Source organism: Serinus canaria, chromosome 24 (assembly GCF_022539315.1).
Source record: "Serinus canaria isolate serCan28SL12 chromosome 24, serCan2020, whole genome shotgun sequence".
Taxonomy (NCBI): Eukaryota; Metazoa; Chordata; class Aves; order Passeriformes; family Fringillidae; genus Serinus; species Serinus canaria.
Window position 1 is genome coordinate 1,419,905 of NC_066337.1, and position 24,437 is coordinate 1,444,341.

The 24,437-nt window shown below is 50.1% G+C and overlaps 1 protein-coding gene across 2 annotated transcripts in view; it reads left to right on the top strand.

The window, feature by feature from the left end:
- Window positions 1–24,437, top strand: part of KIRREL3 (kirre like nephrin family adhesion molecule 3) — a 378,874-nt gene that overhangs the window by 115,701 nt on the left and 238,736 nt on the right. The gene's annotated exons all lie outside the window — the stretch shown is intronic.

Consider the following 24,437-nt stretch of genomic DNA (forward strand, 5'->3'; position numbering starts at 1 on the left):
GCCAGCTCAGGTGCATTTTTGGGGGTGGGAGGGGATGTGTTGGGTCTGCTGAGCTGGAGTTCATTTCCCACAGGAGCCATCCCAGTGCTGTGCTCCCAGTAGGAGCGGGAGAGGTGTTTATAACACACCCATGTGTGTTTGGGCACGTCTGGCACAGCCTCAGCCCTGTCTCTCAACATTCCCCACATCCAGGGGCTGGGGTGAGCAGGATTCCAGGAGGGGACACAGCCAGGCCAGCTGACTTACCCTGACCAAAGGGACACTCCAGACCCCCAGCTCAGAGCAAAGAGAGAAGGAAGGGACCAGGAACAGGGACACTCATTATTTGTATTTGTCTCTCAGAGCAGCCACTCCATGTGCTGAGGCTTCCCAGGAAGTGGCTGAGCATCCCTTGCTGATGGGAAGGCAAGAACAAACCTTTTGTTGTCTTTGCTTTAGTAAACTGCCTTATCTCAGCCTGTGAGTTGTTTTCCATCTTGTTTTATCTCCACTGTCCAGCTGGAAAGATGGAGCAGCTCTGTGAGCACCTGGTGTCAGCCAAGGTCAACCCACCACAGTGGATTGTGAAATCAGAATCCAGGAATGGTCTGGGTTGGAAGGGACCTTAAAGATCATTTCTGGCCATGGGCAGGGACACCTTCTACTATCTCAGGTTGCTTCAAGCCCTGCCCAGCCTGGCCTTGGGCACTGCCAGGGATCCAGGGGCAGCCACAGCTGCTCTGTGCCAGGGCCTGCCCACCCTCCCAGGGAACAATTCCTAATTCCCAATCTCCCATCCATCCCTGCCCTCTGTCAGTGGGAGCCATTCCCTGTGTCCTGTCTCTCCATCCCTTGTCCCCAGTCCCTCTCCAGCTCTCCTGGAGCCCCTTCAGGCCCTGCAAGGGTCTCTGAGCTCTCCCCAGAGCCTTTTCCTCTCCAGGCTGAACACCTCCAGCTCTCCCAGCCTGTTCCAGTTCCAGCTGTCCCATCCTGAACAAATGTTTCCTTTCAGGCTGGGGCCCCAAACATCCTCCCAGAGCAACTTTCTGAGCTGTAAATTCAGACAAAGCTTTAAAAAAACCCACTTTTATTTCAGTCAAGGCCCTGTGTGTCTCTGCCTGCTGCAGGGAGGACCCAGGGATCTCCAGTCGTTGTGGCCCTGCAGGGTGTTCTGGCCAGCAGATCCAGGGTAGAGCAGTGGGCATGGACAGGTCCTTCCAGTGTGCACAGAGTGCATGAGATGAGGCAAGGAATTGGTGCCAGACTGGGAGCATCTCCATGGGGATCTGTGTCCCCGGTCCTGGCTGTGGGCACGTGCCCCAGCTGGCTCCATGAGGGACCAGGTGAAATGAAGATGTCTCACTGCCCTTTCTCATCAACACTGATGCATCCAAGATCCACTGATAGGCAGAGCACTGTTCCCTCACCTGTCCACTTTGATTAATTCGGTGCCTCATTCCTGGGCTCTGTGAATTTGTCTTGGTTCTGCTCTCCCCCCTGAGGCAAAAGTTTCTCCCCCTCCTTTTAACCACATTCTGCTGCAAAGCCCTACCCAGGCTGCCCAGAGAGACCTGCAGGAGATGATGTGCAAAGTCCCTGTGCATTCCAGAGCACAAAATCCAGCTGTGAATCCTCTTCAGAAGCCCTCAGAAAGCGCTGCTAACACCAATGCTCTGGTCAGAGAAGTGCTGCAGCTTCAGGCACTTCAAACCCGGCGCTATCAGGAGGGCTCTGGGCTCACACAAAGCACCCCAGCTTTAACACAGAGCAGGGAATAAAAGCTGGAGTCCGTTGGAAAGGTTTCCTGTGTGTGCAGGAAGATAATTTATGGTAATGAGGACAGCACCGAGTTGCTGTAAGTTACAAGAACTTATCACTGCTCTCTGCTGTTGCGGCACATTCCCGGGATTTGGTCTCGCCAAAGCAGCGTGAATAGATTTATTTTGCATTGTTAGACTGTCAAGTCACTGCAGAGCAACAACTTCCAAATGATAACATGTGCAGCGTGCAGGAGTTGGGAATTACACGCTTTTAGTCCACAAAGAGCCGGGGTGGGCTGACAGCTGCTCGGCAGGAGCCTCCTCCCAGTCCTGCTTCCCCTTCCCTCTCCGTGCTCAGTGCACATGGTCAGTGCTCGGCTCAGCTCCCTCCCCCCAGCCCCATGAGGCTGTTTTTAAGGATTATATCCATTTATTTCTAGTTCAGAGCGTGCCAGAGCAGCTGAGATGGACCCACAGAGAAGAGGGAAGCCCCTTTTGCTGATCCCTACGTGACACTGGCTGGGCTGGTTGGGTTGGGGCAGGGGAGAAGGCCCTGGCACGGGGAAGTCTTGGGGTGGGACATCTGGAAATCAGTCCCAGGAGGAGCAGCCAAGGGGACTGGGGTTCTTCAGACTGGAGAAAAAGAGGCTCAGGGGGGACCTTCTGTTCTTCCACAGCTCCCTGACAAGAGGGGACAGCCAGGGGGAGGTCAGGCTCTGCTCCCAGGGAACAGGGACAGGAGGAGAGGAAATGGCCTCAGGTTGCAGCAAGGAGGTTCAGGTTAGTCATTAGGAAAAATTTCTTCATAATGAGAGTGGTTTAGCATTGGAGCAGGGAAATGGAAAAGTCACCCCCTCTAGAAGTGTTCAGAAAAACAAGTGATTCTGTCATTTCAAAATATGGCTTAGTGGGCCTGGAATGTAACTTGGTCAAAGGCTGGACTTGAGGATCTTGGAGGTCTTTACCAGCCCTAATGATTCAGTAATTCTGTGATGTCCTCTCCTTGCCAGATGGATCAGGGTCCATTTCCTGGCCTTTGGCTCCTGTTGCTGTCCCTGGCACTGGAGATTTGAGTTTAATGGTGTTGGGGGTGACTTCAGCGTGGAAATCACCAAACTCTGCCCCCACCACCACAGAAGCTGGGTGAGCGTGGGTGCTTCAGTGGTGTTTACTGGTGTCACTGGCCACAGCTGTGGGTGACACCCTGGAAATGTCCCCACCACAGGGTGTCCTGCGGCAGGGCTCGTGGTCCAGCCTTTACACAAACCCCAAGGGCATGGAGAGCATTCCTGTGGGTGCAGGGATGCTCTCAGAGGTGGGATAAAAGGGAAGGAGGGACACATGGAGTCATGGAGATGAAACATAAGGAGCCTGGGAGGAGACCTCAGACTCACATAACTGCTTTGAGCTTTCATTTGGTCCTGAAAAGGTAAAAAATAACATTTGGTCCTACTTGGTTATGACTGAGCAGCCTTTTTCCCCCTCTGCTTTGGCTCTTCTGAGTATCCCCACAAGTTTATTTCTTCCTGGAGGGTGTTGCAGCCCAGGTGTGGTCTGAACCTTTTTCTGGCCTCCTGCAATTATTGGTCGGGTGTAACTTGAGAAATTGGTGTTGCAGTGCCGCCTGCCTCGTGCTAGGGAGGCACAGGCACCAGCTCGGGAATGCAGAGCACCCTGCAAGAGCCTTCAGGCTGGAATATTTTACTATTATTTTTTTAATATTCCACTAGAGTTTGAGACTGAAGAAACTTCTTTTGAAAAGGAAATAAACCCATAAATTATAGCATAGTCTTTGCAGAAAGGCAAAAAGAATACAAGATTGTTTAAACGTATTATTTGCTGACCTTGACAGTTTACTTGTAATGTTATTTAAACATTTGGGTTTGCAGGGCGGGGGTTCTTATTTATTTATTTAATAAGCTGCCAGCTTACAAATTGCAAAACTTTCGCGGCTCCTCTTATCTTCTACAGAACCACTGAGATGGCAAAATATATTCTGTGTCTCAACAATTCCGCCTGCATTTGCATGAGGAAATTGGAAAGCAGGTTGTTTTCCCTCGTCTGCATGACAATACCTCGAGCACAGAGCAATTCACCCTTTAATTTGGGATAGTTAGCTGGGGAGAAGAATGGCCCCAGCAGTTTGACTCGATTCTGTCACTGATGTTGTCGCCGTAATTAAAATTGATTTATTAGTAAAGGAGACAAAATCTGTGCTTACCTGTTTATTCAGCACCTTGTCAACCTGCAGAGCACAATAGCTGGGGTCACCGAGGTCAAATCTACTGCAGAGCTGGAGGAGTTTCGCCAAATTGAGTTTTCAGGGAGAGCCTTTAATTAGTGAAACATTTCCAGATGGCTGATGGTGAAAATATCAGACCCAGAATGGGACCAGGACCTCCACTGGCTCTGCAGGAGCGTGACCTGGACTCCATCAGGACATCCTTACCTGGATGCACGCACAGATTTTGTGGGATAAAACATTCCAGGGGTGATTTCATCCTCGTTGCATTAATTTGGCAGCAGCAGCACATTCTGCTGATAAGAGCTCAGGGCAGTTAATAAGCACTTGATTGGATTGAGGAATCTCTTGAATGCAGGGAAACGGCTGAAATGAAGCTGGGATGGAAGGCAGCCCCTGAGGTTGGTTAGGAGTTTGTGTCAGGCTGGTGTTTCTGAGGATGGTCTCATGTTCCAGGTGGAGTCTCCAAGCATGAGCTGTGAGCCTTGTGCTCCCAGATTCCTGGGATTTCAGTCAATGGGAAGAGACAACCTCAGGGATGATTTGTCTCAGCTGAAAATGGGCATTTGAGGAGACCTGCCTGCTAAAAGTGCTCATTCCTCTCTTTTGGCTGTAAGAGAAATCTCAGGTGACGGATTCATCCCTCAGTGTCTGACTCCAGCTAGCTGGCCTGCTCGCACCAAGCATCGACGCTTTCTGGTGCTTTCGGAGTGTTTCAAGAGGAATTGAATTCCCTGACTTTGGCTGCACGTCACTGGACTAATCCTGGAGCTGGAAGCAATCTGTTTGGAGTGAGACAGTGCTGTCAGAATTATGAAGCTGTTGAGACAATGAGGAGTGTCTTGGACAACTGGTTTGGTCACAAAGGAGCTTTGAAAGGCAGATTTAGGCCGATGCCAAATAGGCTTTCAAAATCCCCTTATTTACTCTTCAAAATATGCAGAAGCAGAGATTTTATGAGTAATCCTTGTACTTCTTCAAGACAAAGAAATATTAATATTAGATAGGGACCCACTGACTTTGTAAAAGGATAAATAAGGGCAGAAAGATTGAATGGTTGGAGAGAATTGTGTAGCAAATGAAAATCCATTTCACTTGCCCTCAACAAGCACAGGCCAAGGTTGGAAAAAGGCTGGATTTTGGAATGCTTTAAATAAGGGTCACTGAGGAGGAGCTGGAGGAAATAACTGTTCACATCCTTAATGGCTGCAGTTACCTCGAGTGTGGTTTTTGCCTTGTGTTCAAGTACTGGGGGTGGCATAGATTGAAAGTTATATTTTGAGGGGTTGAAGTTTATGATGTGAATGAGAAAAGATACAGCAGTAAAAAATAAAACACTCCTGCAGTGCTGCTGCAGGACTGAGGCTCATAAAAATACTGATAATCCTTGATAAGAGTTCCCTTAAAAGAAAGGATTTCTCCAGCCATAGAGTGCCATCCCTGCCCACAGTGGGGGACTGGAAATGGACCATCTTTAAAATTCTTTCCAACCCAAAGCTCTCTGTGATTGTGTGATTCTGCCAACAGAAGGACTGCGAGACACCTATTTTCTGCTCCCATGAATAAAACAACCTTTGGGGATGTCAGGAGTGGCAGGGAGGGGTGGGAACATCCTCCCCTCCATCCCATGGAAGAGACCTGGAGCTGGGACCTGCTGCCCAGCAGACCCAGCCCGGAAAGGGGAGCTCCCAGTGGAGCTCAGGTGCTGGAAATGCCCAGTGGTTTTTGCATACCAGTGAGCAATGTTTGCCATTTATGATATTTCAGGGGAGACCTGACTTTATGAAGCATTCATGAGCTTGGCCTCCTGGAATGCATTTTTTTTCCCCTGGTTATTAGGAAATATTCAAATACTGCAAACAAATGTCAGTCTGTAGAATATTCATGAAGTCTCCTGTTCAAGTGGATCCCCCAAGTCGCTGCTGGCTGGAATACATCAACCTAATGCTGATTGCCTACATTTAGGGTTGAATAAAGATATTCCACTAAATAAGTGTGGAATGGCTTTTTCAAGTCCTGAGACTCTGGGAATTGAAAAGGCTCACACAGGTCCCGGTGCCAGGGAGCTGCTAATGGAGGTTGTTTTTCTGTGTGCTTGGCCATCATTTGGAATCAAGGGTGGAATTTATCCCCTCTGGCTCTGGCCAGCTGAAATTCCTGCCCTACGGTTTTAGCTGGGCTCCCCTCTTTAGTCAAGAATGGCAATTTCAGACTAAAATGTGACAAAATGACAGCATTTTGAAACATTGTAAAAACATCATTTAAAAACAAATAAAAAACCCCAAACCCCACCCAGACAAACCCCTTCCTGCAAAGGGGTCATTCTTTCATTCAACATAAGCAAATGGAGCTCTGATGGTTCTTGCTTACTTTTGAAATAGCATTTAATTTCAAATTAAGTACTTGGAAGTACTGTTACTTACTTTTGTAATATGTCTAAAATACCATTTCATTTCAAAAGAGCACAGGCCTGATACCAAATTGCCAAAATAAGATGTGCCACTGCTTTGAAAATGACTTTGTAAATGGCTTTTTGGCTTGGTCAAACTGAAAACACTTTTGAAAATAAAAAAAAAAAAATGTTTCAGACAAAATAATGTTACAAGGTGGGAAAATGCTTAGGGGAAAAAAAGAAAAGTTTAGGGCTTAGTCTACCCCTAATTTTTCTCTCTCTTCTGGGTTTGGAAAATGTACAGAGAGGTGAGAGACAGGGATAACCTGGTCCCAGGGGAGCATTAGGAAGGTGGTTTGGTCTGGCCATCAGAGAGGCACTAAAACCCTTCAGCTGGAAGATAAAGCCTGCAAACAAATTCAGGCTAGAATAGAAGCAGCACCTTCAACAGGAGCCTAATTAGCTGCTGGCACCGAGTGCCAGGGGTTGCCGTGGATCTCTTGTTACTGGAGGGGTTTCAGGGCAAAGCAGATGTTCTGCTCACCCCCAGGTGCTGTAGTGCAGCCGGGTGCTGGCAGGGCAGCCCTCGAGGTTTGGTGTTTTCTCAGGTCCCTTCCAGCCCAGAGGTGGAAATAACCCATCCCAATGTCCTGCACAGCTCCAAATGCTGTGGGTCCAGACTCAGGCAGTCCATGAATGCTGCTGCAAAGCACGTGGATTGTAAAAGACTTTTGTGATCCCTTCCTGCAGCAGCCTCTTGCTTTTTCGTGCCCATCTTTAGCATGCGAGCCGCAGGGAGAAATAATTACATTTAATAGAAACGGTGGGTTCCCAATGAAGATGTACAGTGTTGTACACAGCGTGCTCCTAATGAACAGAAATGTCAGGCCAAAATAAGAGATGAGAAGGATTCAATTCTCCAAGGTGGGTGGTGTGATTACCCTGCCTTTGTGTGAGGCTGTCTGGAGCCACAGCGCTGCAGCTGGAGGCAGGTATTGGATGGGAAAGACCAACGAGTTGATCAAAAAGGAGGGAATCCCACAATGCTTTTGAGAGCTGCTAATTAAAGAGTTTAATCTCAGGTTGTTTGCTGAGAGGCACGAGGAGGGGCTGGGAGGGCAAATGCCCCACATTGTTTGGCCCCTACAGCCCTGAGTGGAGATGGGCAGGACAGGCTCTCCTGGGGCTCAGGTGAGACCTGCAGGTGGAGATGGGCAGGACAGGCTCTCCTGGGGCTCAGGTGAGACCTGCAGGTGGAGGTGGGCAGAACAGGCTCTCCTGGGGCTCAGGTGAGACCTGCAGGTGGAGATGGGCAGGACAGGCTCTCCTGGGGCTCAGGTGAGACCTGCAGGTGGAGATGGGCAGGACAGGCTCTCCTGGGGCTCAGGTGAGACCTGCAGGTGGAGATGGGCAGGACAGGCTCTCCTGGGGCTCAGGTGAGACCTGACGGTGGAGGATGGCAGGACAGGCTCTCCTGGGCTCAGGTGGAGACCTGCAGGTGGAGATGGGAGGACAGCTTCCTGGGGCTCAGGTGAGACCCTGTCAGGGATGGAGGTGGGCAGGACAGCTCTCCTGGGTAGGTGAGACCGCAGGTGGAGGGTGGGCAGGACAGGCTATCCTGGGGCTACAGGTGAGACCTTATGTGTTTTTTTTGTTTGCAGTGGAGATGGGCCAGGACAGGCTCTCTGGGGGCTCAGGTGAAGACCTGCAGGGGAGATGGGAGGAAGGCTCTCCTGGGGACTCAGGTGAGAACCGCAGGTGAGTGGGCAGGACAGGCTTCTCATGGGGCTCAGGTGGGACCGCAGGTGGAGGTGCGGCAGGACAGGCTCTCTGGGGCTAGGTGAGACCTGCAGGTGGAGATGGGCAGGACAGGCTCTCCTGGGGCTCAGGTGAGACCTGCAGGGGGAGATGGGCAGGACAGGCTCTCCTGGGGCTCAGGTGAGACCTGCAGGTGGAGGTGGGCAGGACAGGCTCTCCTGGGGCTCAGGTGAGAAGGCAGGGCAGATCTCCCTTGCTGTACATACCACCTCCCCTTTTTATCACCATGGCTTCCCTCAGCAGTGGGAGCTCTCTGGAGGCTGCAGTGGGACTGGGGGGAAGCTCTTTGCAGTCCCTGTGTTTCCTCCTCCTCCTCTGGTACTGAAATTCCTCACATAACCACAGCTTATGACCTCCTCCTGCTGAATTTTCATGAGCTCCTTGGCAAGCTGCAGTTCTTCAGCCAGTGCACCTTCTCGGAATAAAATCCAAGAGACCTTAAACCTTGCTCTTAATTTTTCACTCCCTGGTAAAATTGCTGCATAAGGATATTTGAAGAAGTCATTGCCCCCTGCGGATATTATCACTTAATCTTTTTTTTCCTTCTTAATAAAAGCCTGGCACAAAAGTGACTCACTGAAAACAACCGTGTCCTGTGCTGCCAGTGCTTCACTACAGTATTTTTTAAGATCATAGCTCATAACCACAGGGAGAGGTCTCTGTGGAGGGAGTGAGGAGTAACTTTCTGTTTATAGCCATTTACCTTCAACTGTAATGTATTTAAGAAGGAAAATTGCCACTTAGACTTGCAGAGCAAATTGGCTTGTGCTCAGTAATGGCTTTCTAGTGTCTGTCTAGGAAAGGTCATCCTGGAGACTCCTGCACTGCAGAACTCGGTGCTGGTGGCTGGAGGGACATGGCGTGGCCCCAAGGTGGCATTTTCTCCAGCTACAAAGCCCTCAGCACCACCCCTCTCACGGTTCCCAGGTTTCTCCATCCTCTCCATCCTGGCTGGGGTGCAAAGCTGTCCTTGCTGTCTCCTTATGGGCACAGGAACCCCCCAGCATGTGTGAGGCAGAGGCACCGAGCTGTGTCCCCCCTTGCCTCTGTGAGAGACAACTGCTCACTTTGAAAATTTAAAGAGGTTTATTAAACCTTAACAAAAATACTGAACCTTAACAAAGGGCTACACAAGGAAAAAGCTGCAGCTCTGGGAACTGCCCCTCATGCACACCATGTGGAGAGTTCACCTGCAGGATGGGAGCTCAGGCTTTGATACCCCTGGGGGGGCATCAGCCAGCCCTGGCCCCTCCCAGGGTCTGTCAGCCAGCTCTTCTTTGCCATGTTCCAGTGCAAACTGCTTTCCTGTCACTGCCTTGGAGGGCAGGGGTTGCCATGCTGCACCCCCTGAGCACCCCCTGAGCTTTTCCATTCCCACCTGCCCCAGGTAAGGGACACCTGTGCAGCTTCTCTGTACCTGTCCTGGACAGCCCAGGCTGTCTGATGGCAACAATGCAGGGGGGAAAGGGAACTGTGGGGAGAACAGAGGAGATCTAAACCACAATAACATCACTGTACAGCACTAAAGCTATTTCTTAATATTCACACAAGAGTTATCTTTTACTTGTGAGAGCCAATCATCTCCTTGTCCATCCATAACACCTCCATCTCCCCCAGTGTGCAGAGGTATCAGCCCACGTGTCCCACTGCAAAAAGGGCCCATGTTCCATGTTAATGTTATTAACCATCGCCGTGGCAACAAATATAGATGTTGTGTTTGCAGCAGCACCGTTTCACAGGTCCCCGAGGAGTCTTTACCCTTGAGTGCGTTTAGTTGATAGCAAAACCAAAGGGAAAGTGAAACAAGCAGGTTGGAAAAGAGGCACTGGCCTTTCTGGGGCTCCGAGTGCAATTATCAGGTGTGGGAATGCAGCTGCTTGTCAGCCTGGGTGTAAATCTCCCCCACTTATCAGTCCCCACAAGTGTAAAGCAGGCAGGCAGCATTACCAGCTCCTAACAGCTGCTGCTGGTGAGTCTGGCACAGCAATTATCTTAATAACTTCAGTAGCAACAGCAGTAATGGGAAACGCAGCTCTGTGTGTGTCTGAGGTATTCTCACCTTTATCAGGGATCAGTCTGGGGCAGCAGCAGGAGACCAGAGAGAGGTTTTGTTATCACTGTGTGAAGCAAAACCATCTCCGGTAATTGTGGTTTGGACTGTGGGCATCAGCCTCCAACTGCAGTCCAGAAATCCCTGAGGTGCCAAGTGCCTGGAGTTGGACTCTTTGGAGAAGAGGCTAAAGCCTCCCTGAGGGCTGGAAGGCAAGGACAGGAGGGTGATGAGGGTGCTCAAACCCAGACTCTGACAGACCTGGGAACAGGGACCACGTCATGAGGGCAGTGCCAAGAGCTCAGATTTAACAGGAGCCCTTGTGTCAGCACATTATTTGGACAGGAGAAACTGCCAGTGGTCCAGCAATCCACCTCTGCTCAGGAGACAGTAGCCTGCCCCGACATCTCCCTGCTCTTAAAGCTGCTTTGCATCCTCCCATCCTGCACCATCTACTTGAGCCTGATGAAGAAAAACTGGCATTACCTCCTATTTCCATAATTTTCCTTGCAGCTATGCCCTGATTCCATCTGTCCATCTCAGCCCAAATGACAGCCAAAGTACATTTCCTGCAGCGTGCACTGGCAGTCTGTGGGATGGCCCCTTCCCTGCTCCATCAATCCATCAGCCACAACTCCATAAAATGATCTCCCTGCTCTTTGGAGCCCGTGGCATCATTAAACTTGAGCATGAGCAGACCCATGCAGCTGAATTTGGGCTGGAAAGGGGAGATTCATGAATGATCCCAGAAGAACACTGAGGAAATGTCCTTGTCCTCAGCCAGAGGAAGGAGTGTCACAGCAGGGCTTGCTCATGGATCCTGCCAAAGGGTGCCTGGGGCTCATTACAGTGAGAGTGAAACTGGAAGGTCAAAGAGCCATGGGGATGTTTTGGGCTTAAGGGAGAAAAGAAGGAATAAAATGTATTGGAATTGTCTTTTGTCTCTGTCTCTAGAGATTCCAGGCACGGCAGGCTCAGAGGGCAAACTTCTCATAGGAGGCATTTCCTGACCCTCCTGCAGCGGAATCTTAATCGAGATGATGTTTGTTCCCCCTGGCACATCTCCCTGTCTGTGATTCGGATTTCAAACAAACAGCCTGAGGAAAGTTTTCCACTTATTGCAGTTTAACTTTCCTGGGCACTGTCTCGTGGACTGTGCTGGATTTTTTTGGGAGGAGAGCATTGCCTTCCCCCTTCCCAGGGCACAGGAATAAGGAACTTGTGCTGAGGAGGGAAGAAGTTTTATATTTTATGTTTTATGTTCTCTACCTCCAGAGAGAGGGGGAATTTCCCTTTACCCAGCCTCTTTTTGCATCTTGCTTTTTTGTTGCTGTTATTTTAGGTTTTCTCATATTCCTTCTTCCCTTTAACAGTGAAGTCTCATCATCCCTTGTCAAGTTTGGTTGAGATTCACCACGAATTTCAAAAGTCCTTACACGACACTTGATTGATGGACCAACAAGGCTGTCAAAACAGCTTAAGGAAATGAGGGTGAAACTAAAGATAATAATTAATGAAATGGATAAGGAGAGAGGCTGGAAGGTTTTCCAGCTGCTAGATCCAGTGGGGATCATAAAGGATCTGGCACCTGGAGTAGAGACTGTAGAAAATGAGCTGAGAGGTCTTCTGCTGAGAACTGTGAGGCAGACAAAGTCTGACATTGTTTTCATCATCTGCCAAATACATTTTTTAGGGAAAAAAGGCAGAATATTCCCCTAGAAGACACTTTGATTGATGTACCTGGAGAGCTGTTCTACCTTGGTTTCCTCTGCAAATGGGTCTTGGCTGCTGGCACCTCTTTCCTGTGATGCAGGGGCTGTCAGAGCTCTTAGGAAGGTGACACAGAGGCTGAGGGAGTCCCAAATCCCCCAGGGAGTCGTGGAGTAGTGTGGGAGACTGACAGGTACAATCCTGAGGATGGTTAAAAGCAGAAGTGGTTGGATGTCAGATTCTTTTTCTGCCAATTGATTCTCTTCTGATCTAGGATGAAGGGCTCTGAGATAGCCAAAGGCAATACAGGTTGTTCCAGCCCCTGCACGGGGATGGATCTGAGGTTTGGGGAGACCCCAGGAGGCTGCAGGGGTGTGAACAGTTCCCCTCCAGCCAACCCCTTCCCTGGCTGGCTCAGCATCCCCTGCTCCGTGTGCAGCAAAGGGCTGGGTGTGCCTTGCACAGCTTTACAGAAACCAGAATATCTTCTCTGCTTGTGGAAAGCTGTGGAGCTGCTGGAGTGAGGCCAGAGAGGCCATGGAGATGTTCTGAGGGCTGGAGCCCCTCTGGAGTCAGGCTGGGAGAGCTGGGGGTGCTCACCTGCAGAGGAGAAGGCTCCAGGGAGAGCTCAGAGCCCCTGCCAGGGCCTGAAGGGGCTCCAGGAGAGCTGGAGAGGGACTGGGGACAAGGGATGGAGGGACAGGACACAGGGAATGGCTCCCAGTGCCAGAGGGCAGGGATGGATGGGAGATTGGGAATTGGGAATTGTTCCCTGTGAGGGTGGGCAGGCCCTGGCACAGGGTGCCCAGAGCAGCTGTGGCTGCCCCTGGATCCCTGGCAGTGCCCAAGGCCAGGCTGGGAAGGGCTTGGAGCCACATGGGACAGTGGGAGGTGTCCCTGAGGTGGAAATAGGTGGACTTTAAGGTCCCTTCCCACTCAGACCATTCTGGGATTCTGTGATTTGTGCATGTCCCAAGGGCTGGGAAGTGAGGACTCCTGTGAACACGGACAGAGGTGAAGCAGCAGAGCTCAGGTGAACTCGTGTGTGAGTGAGATGGACTGGAGGGGATGGAAGCTGCCAGAAGCAGGACAGTCCTGGTTTGGGGCTCAGCCACATGGGGCTGTTTTACTCTGGCTGTTTTGGCTTTGCTTTTCCCTGAGACACTGATGAATTCTTTTGGTTTCTGGGAGGCCAGATGGGAATCCCAAACCCTTGGCCAAGTTTTGCAGGAGGAGCCTCCTGCCCTGGCCACGCTGCACAGCCCAGCCTGGTGCTGCCTGATGAGCATGACAGGGCTTTTACACTCGACACCTGTGTTTATAAATATGGAGGAATTGTCTCAAGCTGGTCAAAACACAATTATTTCATTTTCTTCCCCATTCAGGATTGTTGTTGTTTAGGAATAAATTGCCGCTGCTGATTTACAGGATCAACAAGGACAGCATGAAATGGGCTCAGTGAAGTGATTTTGAATTTCCACTACAATTACTCTTCTCTTCAACCATATGATTCCCTTTTGCTCACATGCACCAGCCAGGGCCGGGTTTGTTTTCTCACTGCTGCCCTGGGAGCTCTGCCCACCCTCGCTGTGCAGCAGCCCCAGGCTGAGCCTGCACAAACAAACCTGAAGTGCTAAATTGCACTTTATTCAAGGAAGCTGGCAGGGAAGGTGCATCCCCAAATCCCGCTGCTCTGGCGCCAAGGGATGGAGATTCTCTGGCTTCAGCAGTGAAGTCAAGAGTAAAGACCCTGGATTTGTTATGCCAGTGCTGTGTGTATCTATTGAATAAATTCCTCCTCTTCTTGTCCCTCAATTTCTCTCCCAGCACTCAACCCTGGTTGAGGCCTTCTGACCCCACACTGAGCTCCTCAGGAAGCCCATGTGCTCCTCTTGGTGATCCAAGGCTTTGCAGGCTCACACAGATGGGGGACACTATGTGTGTCACCATTAAAACTCTCTGTGGCCCAAAGGGCCCCAGGGAAGGGGCTGCAGACTTGGTAGAAATTCATTTCCCAGGGCCCTGTGTGGCCTTCTCCAGCTCATTCAATGTGCTCAGGGTGACACCTGGAAATGGGCCAAAAATTCCATGTTCAGGTTGGCAAGTGAGGAATCCTCTCATGGGTGTGTGCATCAGTCGGAGTAAAGGGGCAATTCAAGTGAGCTGAGAAATAATTTGTATGAATTCAGCTTTCCCTGCTGCTTCTTGGATTAGTTTGGAGTTGGGGATGGGAGTGGGCATTGCCTTAAAGCTCTGTTTGTTTCTTTGCATCTCTTACCCCCCCTTAAGTCTTTCCTTCCCCTTTACCAATGTCTGCAGGAGCTCTGTAGAATCCCAGAACAGTTCGGATTGGAAGAAAACTTTAAACTCATCCAATCCCACGTCCTGCCATGAGCAGGGACCCCTTCCACTGCCCCAGGCTGCTCCAAGCCCTGTCCAGCCTGGCCCTGAAGCCCAAAGCCCCTCTCCTTGCACTCCCACGGCACTGGCGTGGTTGGATGGTGTTGCTAATTCAGGACTACTGTCCCCTCTTGCATTGTTTAATGAAAGGTGTGTGCTGGGGACCCAAAGTTATTAACAAACCCTGAGCTCTGGTAACAGCACGAACACAAACCCACGCCAGCGATGCTGAGCTCTAAATAGTCTAATAGATGTGAACATCTTGGGTAATGTGATTTATTATTGACAGCATGAATAGGAAAATAATAAAACAATGTAATGATTCTGCAAGAAAAGTGAGGGGGTTTTATTATTATTCATACTTGGAAGGGTGTTTACAAGGCAGGAATGAGGTCAGACTTTTAAAGAGAGCCACGAATGCCAGATCTCAACCTCGTGCATGTGAGGAGATGTAATCCCCTTCCTGCAAGTTCATTTGTGTGGGGAATTGGGCTCCCCAGTTTCATTAGCACTAATAGACCCTGCCTGCCTCTGAGTGGCTCTGTGAATGTTGCAGTGCTGAGATGGAGAGCTGGAGCTGCACAGCTTGGCAGGGAAGTCACTCTTCCACGCCAGGCAAAGGGAGTTATGGGGGCTGGGAGTGGGGTTTGTTGGTTTAACTCAGGCTCAGGTGGGACTTGGCGGGGCTGGGGTTGGAAAAAGAGGGGTATCCAAAATGCTGCAGTGGTTTTGGTGAGAGGGAAACTGAGACTCAAAGAGTGGTGCAGCCAATCTGGGATGGGGCTGTTGGCAGAAATTTGGGCTCCATCCAGGGATGCTCCATCAGGAACACAGCCTGGCACAGGTGTTAGCAGGGATCCTGATGGACAGCTGGCATGGGTGTTAGCAGGACACTGCTATTGGCACTGGCACCCCAACACACCCTTTTCCTTCTCTACCAGCTATCCCTGCCATTTTTCAAAGGTCCTGCTGATTTCCCAAGGATAACTGAACCCCTCATCTTCCCTCTGTAGTGCCTGGTGCATCCAGAAACTGAGGGAATGGCTGGAGCTGTGCAGGGGATGTTTCAGGAAAGGTTCTGCCCCCAGAGGGTGCTGGCACTGCCCAGGCTCCCCAGGAATGGGCACAGCCCCGAGGCTGCCAGAGCTCCAGGAGGGTTTGGACAGCGCTGCCAGGGGTGCCCAGGGTGGGACTTTGGGGTGTCTGTGCAGGGCCAGGGGTTGGACTGGATGATCCTGTGGGTCCCTTTCTCACTCAGGATATTCCATAATTCTGTAATTCCCAAGAAATGTTCCATCTGCAGTTTTATTTAGCATTCTGTTTCTTGCCCCACACAGCAGCACTTCCCACATGAGGAACTAAACATCCCTCATTTTCCTCTTTATTTTACATCAGCCCAGCTCCACTCCAAGCCCAATTGGATTTTTCATTACTGTGGCAGGTTATGATCCTTTGGATACTTTTCCTGTAATTTTCATGTTTTCGTTTTAACATTTCTCACGAGATTGAAAGCTTGGGATAAGAGGTGGGAAGCTTTTGCTCAGCACGTTAGAGAGGAACCTCTGGAATTTGAATGAGGTGAGGGATGCCAGGGCTGGTGGCTGTGGAGATGAGGGGAGGTGATGGAGCTGAGCTGGGGAAGCTGCAGCACATGAGGAGCATCCACAAAAACAGCATTTCTTAAGGCCCAGCAGTGCTAAATCTCTGCGCCTCTCTGACAGCTTCTACTGCCATCAACATCTCCCATGTTTTTCAGCGAAGTAATTCCTTTAGATGCTTCAAATATAGATAGATTTTTGTGTGTAGAGGGTTTTTTTTTTATTTATATAAATATATATATATCTACTGTCAGCTGGTATTACAAAGAGCATAAAGCACATCTCCAGCTCCTGCATGTTCAGCTTGGCTGGGATCACGTCGCAGGAATGAGAGGACAAATGAGCCAAACTGCAACATTTCCTCTCAGCAGGGGACACCTGGGGGGTCCTGCTGTTTGAATGGCTCTGGGATGCTGCTGGTAGCTGTGGGATTTCAGGTAGTCCCAGATGCTTTGGTAGGGAATATGAGTAACTGATCATTTCTGCCCCTTATTTCCCTCTGTATGAGAAAAAAAGCACTCTGGACTTTTTTCTTGAATTACTTTGCCTGGAGACTGCCAGCTTCTCTGCCTGCATCCCTCTGGGAAGCAGGGGCTTGTGGAACTCCTTTTTATCAGCAAATTAGATAATGGCAATTATCTTGATGATCTTTAAGGTCCCAGCCCAGCCCATTCTACGGTTCTACGATCTTACTTTTGTGTCATTAAATGCTGGCAATGACTCTCAGCTTCCCCCACCTCCTGTGGCAGAGAACATTATTTCACTTGGCTGCAGAGCCCAAGCCACGGAGGGATACGGTGTCGGTCCGCAGGAAATCTCAGCCATGGGACCCAGATATTGCATTTAGATGTAGTTGCTTTCATTAACTCCCTATTTTATAGCACTCATCAGTCTTTCTCCCCTGCCAGAAAGTCTCCAATGTACTGAGGAATATTCAGGCCTCTTTTGGCAAGCGTCAGAGATAAGTGGATAATAAAACACACCTTGAAAATATTCTCCATCCTATTATTAGCCACTTTCTTATTAGACTTGCAAAGAAAAAATTCCAGTTATAAAGCAGCGCACTCTTCTGTATTGTAGGTCCATCGTGCTCAGACACTCGCAAAGAAAGTCTTTCAATAATATTCTCACTATTGTTTGTTGATTGGCTCTATTAATCACTTTTCACAGCCTCAGCTACACATTTCCATGAGCGTGCACAGTTTAAACCCCCCTCCCTCTCCGCAGCCTCCTTTTATGCTCCCATGAAACTTTGAGGATGCCTAAACCCCTGCTTCAGCAGGAATGAGAGGAGACAGATCTGCAAAGCTGCCTGCTCTCCTTTTAGCGAGAACAAAAGCTCCCTGGAATAGCAACTGTTATTTACTCATCTCTCATCAGCAGATTTGACCTAATTTTGCTCTTCCCATGCCTTTGTTTCAAACACCTGGTAGCGGCATCGCCGGCGGATCCGGCTCTTTTACTGCGGCTGGATTCACTTGGTGGGGGAGGCCAGCTCCTCCTGGAAAAGCTGAGCCTGGTGGCCTGGATGAGCCTTGCAGAGCAGCCCTCAGCATTTCACTTGTGGGGAGCCCCCCAGAGCCTTTCCTGAGCACCCCGATGTGCCCATGGTGGGTGCTGGGCAGCAGTGACTGCTCAGCCTCTGGCACAACTCTTCAAGCTCAGCTTGGCTCAGGTGAGGGCACCTGGCTGCCCATCCGCTCCTAAAAATACACCCAGACCCCAATTTTTAGTGATCCCAGCCCAAGTAAGAGCTCAGTGCCCGCTGGTGGGCACCCACCAGGTGGTGTTTGCAGCAGCTCCCGGGGCAGGAGCTCTGACTTCACCTCAAAAGCTGCCCAGAGGAGCTCAGCCACAGATTTGTCCTTGCTTTCCATTTAAAATAGCCTCCAGCCCTTCCAGCAAGGAGGGCTTGCTGGCACAAGCCTCCTTGTGCCAGCAAGGAGCAGCAGGAAGGGAGATGCACTGATGAGAAATGTGGGGGCCCGAAATTCATTTTTCAAAGATGGCAGCAAAGCCAGTGATTTATCTGCTGTCACCACGGTCCGAGCAAATCTTCCCCACCAGGTGAGTGATGCAGGAAAGGTAACTCAGCAAACACAAAATACAACAAAGCCCTGTCGGGTTCCCTCACCTAGAGACGACTTTTATTTTGAGCCCTGAATGTAATTAACAGCACTGACTTGAGAAAAGTAATGAACTCTCTCCATGCAGTCTCTGGGATCTCTTAGCCAACTTCCATGCTCTTTGCCTCATGCATTCCCCATCAGTTTTCCCCCTGTCATCTCTGATTTATTACCTTCAGAGCAGAATCTTCATCCCCAGGGCTCAGCAGCTCTGAACTGGCTAAGAGAGACCTTTGGTGTCATTGGGACAGACCCACTCAGGCAGTGTTAGTTTTTGGAAGTTTTGTGTCCCTTGAGGTCCATCCTGTAGCCAGCCTTCTCTAGTGCTAGCTGGCTACAGATGTTTCCAGCAGATGTTTTGGCTCTTTTAGGAAAGCTGTGTGCTGCGGAAGCCACCTCTCTTCCCTTCATCCATTTGGGAACCACGGGACATTCCAGCCAGCACCACCAGCAATGACCGTGCTTCACCTCCGGTCTGTGCAGGGCAGCCACAGCCCTGCCTGGCCAGGGACACGGAAACTGTGACAGCACAGGGTCACTGGGACTGAACATCACCCCAGTCCTGAATAACAAACCCAGCCCAGGGCCATAAACCAGCTTCTGGGCTGACTGGCAGAGGTCTCAACCAATAACAACTCTCCTAAAACACAAACATTTGACTGGTTCAGAGTCCAGGGGCTGTAGAGTTTAGTCCAATGGCTGTTTAGAGCCGGGAGCTTTGAATTGCCTGTAAGAGCAAGCCCTGAGCAATAAAAGAGGCTGTTTGGCTGCTGAACAGCTGAGGTCTGTCGTGTGTTCTGTCTCAGACGCGTGAACATCACATCAAAAGGCTTCCCAGGAACCTGGGAAAGCAGCACAGCCAGGGTGCAGAGAGGAGACACTGTCCTTTCAAACCTTTTGTGGGGCTTTAGGTGTTTGTGAAGCCAAGGCTCAGAAAGGAGCTGTTCAGCCAGCAAGGGGGATGCTGGTAGGGGCTGGAGAGGGACCCCACCCCACAGTTTGCGTGTGCAAACTGCAAACTGTAAATCCTTTGGTGCAGAGAGCTCCAGCCTTGTGGGAGACGTAATTCTGGCTCGGTGGTTTTGGATCTGCAGGGTTTGTGCTAATGGCAGGCTTGGCACAGCCTTTTGTCCTCTCTCCCCATGGTCCTTCTGGCAGCATGAAAGCTTTTTGCAAGGCATTCCTGGGAATGGTGTTTCCAGGAGGTGAGCCTGGCTGGGAGGAGGTGGCACATCTAATGCACAGCCCCAGCCAGAAGGGAAGTCCAAGGTGTCACTGTGCTCTTGTTGAGTTGTAGGAACTATGGAGAGACCCAGGGTATTTGGAGGTCATGGCCAGTGTAAAGGGTTTTGGTATTAAAGGTCTTTCTCTGTAGGTCCCTGCTGACAGAATGAGGGTCTGACACTCAGAAATCCAGGTTAGTGTCTCCTGTTGGCTGCATCTCCTGTGCCCAGGGAGGTCGTGGAATATCTGTCTATGGAGATATTTAAAACACACCTAGATGTGTTCCTGTGTCACCTGGACTCTGTGACTCTGCCTCAGCAGGGAGGTAGGGCTGGACAATGTCCAGAGATCCCTTCCAACCCTAACTGTTCTGCGATTCTGTGATTCCCAGAGCAAGGCAGACAGACCAGCTCAAAGTCTCACTGGAAAATAAATTATTTAGTGCACCTTCAAATAAAACCAGGGGTCTTTGCTCTCATATTGTTACTGTTTTCTAATAAAGGTGCCAAGAAACTGTTCTGCCTGCGGGGTCACTCCTGGTGCACGGAGATCACTCACTCTGCAGGCAGCCTGGGAGGGAGCTGCACGAGCCTGGGCTGCCATCCCTGCTGGGTCATCCCTGGTCAACAGCTTAGCTGGGAAATCAATCAGAAAGCTCAAGATGCTGTCAAATAAGGCTGGTAATTCCCTCTGTTGTACCCAGCAAATAATGTGAGTTTTTATACATCCATGTTGGGCTTTTCCAAACAAAATTGAGAAAGTAATCACCTGCCTGTGTATGGCTTGAAGGAAATTTCCAAAAGCTTGAGGGTGCTGGCCATGGGTTCTGCTCAAATTTTAGATTATTTTAACTACAGTGCTTTTCCCTCAATCCCTTTTTGGTTTTTTTGGGTGGTTTTGGATGGCTGAGTCGTTCTTGACCTCCTGCCTCGAATTCTCATGGTTTGATACTGCTCATCGTTAAAGAACCGCTGTGCTCTACACCAGAATCGATGCAGTTCAGGCCCAGGGAAATGAATCCTGTAGCCAGTCAATTCTAATCACTTTGGGACCCTTCTGAGTGTGAGGAAGTTCTATAAATGCAAGCAGGACAGTGGGATGCACGAGCTCTTTCCAAGTGCCCAAGGTGTGAATAGTGAGCGCTACTGAAAAGCTTTCACTTGAGGTTTGGCTTCATTATTAAAATTATTTCAGAAGTTCCCCAAGACCTCCTTTCTTCCTCCTCAGTGGCAGCACAGCCTGGGGTTGGAGTGGGCTGTTCTAATGCCACATATCTGGTTATTCCATCTGCTGAGAGGTACCTGCAGAAGAAACAGATCCATATACACCCTATTTGCCTGAACATGATGGAAATTGTAGTTTTGAAGTCTCCTTCTCTCTGTTTTCCTTTATTCTGGCTATGCTGGGTGCAAAGCCTGTGCTGAAATTTGGGTTCCCAAAGCTGATTTTCGGTTTTTATTGCCCTAATCAGTCAAAAATCCACAACAACCTTGCAGTTCCCCATTACCTTTGACATAAAGGGCCTGGAGTGACAGGACAAGAGGGAATAGCTTTAGGATGAAAGAGGGATTTTGGGAAGAAATTCTTCCCTGTCAGGGTGGTGAGATCCTGGCACAGGCTGCCCAGAGAAGCTGTGGCTGCCCCATCCCTGGAAGTGTCCAAGGCCAGGTTGGAGGGGGTTGGAGCCACCTGGGATAGTGGGAGATGTCCCTGCCCATGGCAGGATTGTGGAATGAGATGTTCTTTAAGATTCCTTCCAAACCAAAACATTCTGGGATTCTGTGCTGAAATTTGTGAGGTACCTACTAATTTATTAACGCTCCACTCACTTTTATTAATGCTCCTAAAGTGCCACTGACAGAGCCAGGACTTTGGGAGAGGGGATTGTTCTTATCTAAAGGGAAGGTAATATTTTACTGTGAATAGCAGCACAAACCAGCACGAGACTCCCGATAAATCATGTGCTCAACATCACCCGGCTGCGACGGAAATTAATGGGAGTTGCAAGGCAAAATTCCCCATCATCTCTTGCAAATCTCAACTGGAGTTTGTGTTCTCAGCCTCACTGCTATGTGCAGCCCATGTTCCCATGCTCGTTCTTCATGAAAAAAGGGCCCTCCAGTAGCCTGTAAAGTTTATGGTGAGACGGAAGCAACTGGAGCTAAACCGTGAGCTTTTTGTCACCGCCAAACGCAGCCACCCCAGGGCTCGGCAGGGCCCGTCGGCTGGGAGGGAGAAGCAGAGGAAAAGCAGCAGAGTCTTCAGTCACTCACAAAATATGCAGAGTTAGTTTGGAGCGAGGCAATAACCTTGGAGTTGCTCTCCCGACTCTAATAACCCAAATGTTCAAGGCACTGGGTTGTAGCTCATCAGGAACGGCGCTGCCCCAGCTCAGCGTGCTCAGCCCCACGCCGGAGCAGCGGAGTTGGGAAAGGTCCTTAATGAAGCATTAACTCATCCAGCACCGCCTGCTGGGCCTGCTGCTCACAGAGGAGGCCACACGGTGTGTCACTGCTGGAGGAACTTCTCTCGCTTTTAGTTTTCCTTCTCTTCCTTTGCTCTGAGGAAGGTGCCATTTTTGCAGGTAACGAATTCAGCGCAGGTGGCAAATCACCAGATCCTGCCATGCCCATGGCTGCTGTAAAAAATTTAAGACATCAAGTTCTGTGAAACTGCCTGTAATGAACCATCCCCTCGTTACCTGCAAGGAACACGATGTGGGAGGCTTCTCTCCCTCTTCTGGAGTTATCCCACAGCAGTGTTGGGGCTTTAAAAACCTTTTTGATTTCTTCTCTCAGGATGCAGTTTCTGCTCAGATTTTTTAAAACTTGAAGAGAGCATAAAGGATCTTACTGCCAGAAGCATCACATCTCAAATGCCATGGACATATTTTCCTATTTATCTTTTCTTTCTGTGAGCTTTTTGAACCCTGGTGGTGCAGCAGACAAAGAAAAGGCCAAGCAAAAATGCCTAGAAATACAGTGGGAAGAAGAAGTGATAGAATCATTGAATCCTGGACTAATTTGGGTTGGAGGGGAACTTAAAGCTCATCCAGTCCCACTCCCTTCCATGGGCAGGGACACCTTCCACTAAAGGAGGTTGGCCCAAGTCCCATCCAACATCCAGCCTGGCCTTGGGCTCTGCCAGGGATCCAGGGGCAGCCACAGCTGCCAGGGCACAGTTGCCAGGGCCTGCCCACCCTCACAGGGAACAATTCCTTCCCAATATCCCATCCATCCCAGACATCCAAGGGGGAAGCCATTCCCTCTTGTCTTGTCACTCCATTCCTTGTCCCCATTCTCTATCTTTCTTGTCAGTTCATTCAGGCTCTGGAAGGCCACAATTCACTCACCCCAGAGCTTCTCCTCTCCAGGTGAGCACCCCCAGCTCTCTCAGCCTGGCTCCAGAGCAGAGGGGCTCCAGCTCTTGGAGCATCTCCATGGCCTCCTCTGGGCTCCAGCAGCTCCAGCTCCTTCCTGTGCTGGGAGCCCTGAGCTGGAGCTCTGCAGGTGGGGTCTCACCTGGGGGGCAGAGGGGCAGAATCCCCCCTGCCCTGCTGCCCAGGCTGGGGATCAGCCCAGCACAGGGGGGTTCTGGGCCAGGGCCTGTCCAGCTCTCCCCCACCTGCACCCCAAGTGCTTCTCTCAGAGCTGCTCTCCATCCCTTCATCCCCAGCCTGGATTGATCCTGGGGCTTGCCCTGACCCAGGTGCAGCACCTGCCCTTGGCCTTGTTCAACCTCTTAAGTCTGTGCAGGTCAGGACAAGGTTGGAGGATCTGCTCTGCTCACTTTCTGTTACCAAAACCAGTTTGGGGGGGAACCAGTTTTGTCTTTCTGGGCATTCTTTTCTCATTTCTCCTCTGTAAGGACACTGTGTACATGTGGTGGAGATCGTTGAGTAAGTGGCAGCATATGGGATTAGGATTTCTCCCTTTAATAATGGTTGAGCTGATAGCAGATTGTGTTCTCTTTTTTTTCTCCTCTCCCACAGAAAATAAGTTGGGGTTTTTTTTAGCATGGGCTTTTCAGCAGGAGCTGTCTGTTTTCCATCAAACATTTGAGCATAGCAAAGAAAGAACATATTGCTAATTTTGGCCAAAATTTGATGGCTCGTTTTTGACCAAGCATTCCTTGCTTTCCAGATCCACCAGCTTGGAGCATAAAGAGGGGATGTGGTGAAATCCTCAGTGCCTCCTTGTGTTCTGCTGCACTTTCTCATGGAAGTGAATTTCCCAATGAGCTGTAAACCTCCGTTCCTGTTCCCCTCCATGAATTATCCGGTGCTATTCCAGCACCTCGTGGCAGAGCACAGGCAGTGAATAGGCACTGTCATGAAACACTCCAGAGCTGTAATTAATAGCTCAACCTGCAGAAAGAGCTTAAATTTAGAGCTGCAAACTCTTGTGATGCTCTGCCTGGAGCAGGGACTTCTCCCTGTGTCTGCTGGGTGACCTGTGCATGCAGCTTGGCTTTCCTTCAGGGTGCAGATGAGCATTTGTGCCAGCTCACAACCAGAAAATGGCAAGGAATTCCATCCAGATTCAAGGAATGTGGGGACTTTCAAAGGAGCAGCCTGGGAATGTGTTGATGTGATTCCAGGGTGGAAGTTAGGAGGATGAGGGGATACAGGACAGCTTTTGCTTTATTCTGCTGGAAAAATGAACTGGTTTTCCTAAGGGCTGGGAAGGAGCCGTGTAGGAGCGCCAGGGGGTAGGACGGGACAGACGGACGGGGATGAGAGATCTCTGAAACCAGGGCTTGGAACTTGGGGTTTATTGCCAAGGGCCTGGGTGCAGGGCCCTGCTGGGAGCTGCCAGCCACAGATCAGAGCAGGGCTGAGAGGGGGAGAGAGAGGTAAAGAGGGTGGTGAAGAGAGAGAAGGCAAGAGCGTGGTAAAGAGGATGAGAGAGTGAAGTTCCATTACAATACCATAAATCTTCTTCTGTGTTGAATATTCTAATTCTCACTGACCAATCTAGTCCAAGATACAAATCCTACAGCATTTACATACAGCCTATAAGAATCATTACATTACCACACTGTGTTCCATTTTAAACCCTAAAACCTCCTCTTTGGGCCCCTTCTGCCAAGCCAGCAGGGTCTGCTCTGACCCTTGGAGCTGTCTGCAAGCAGAGGGT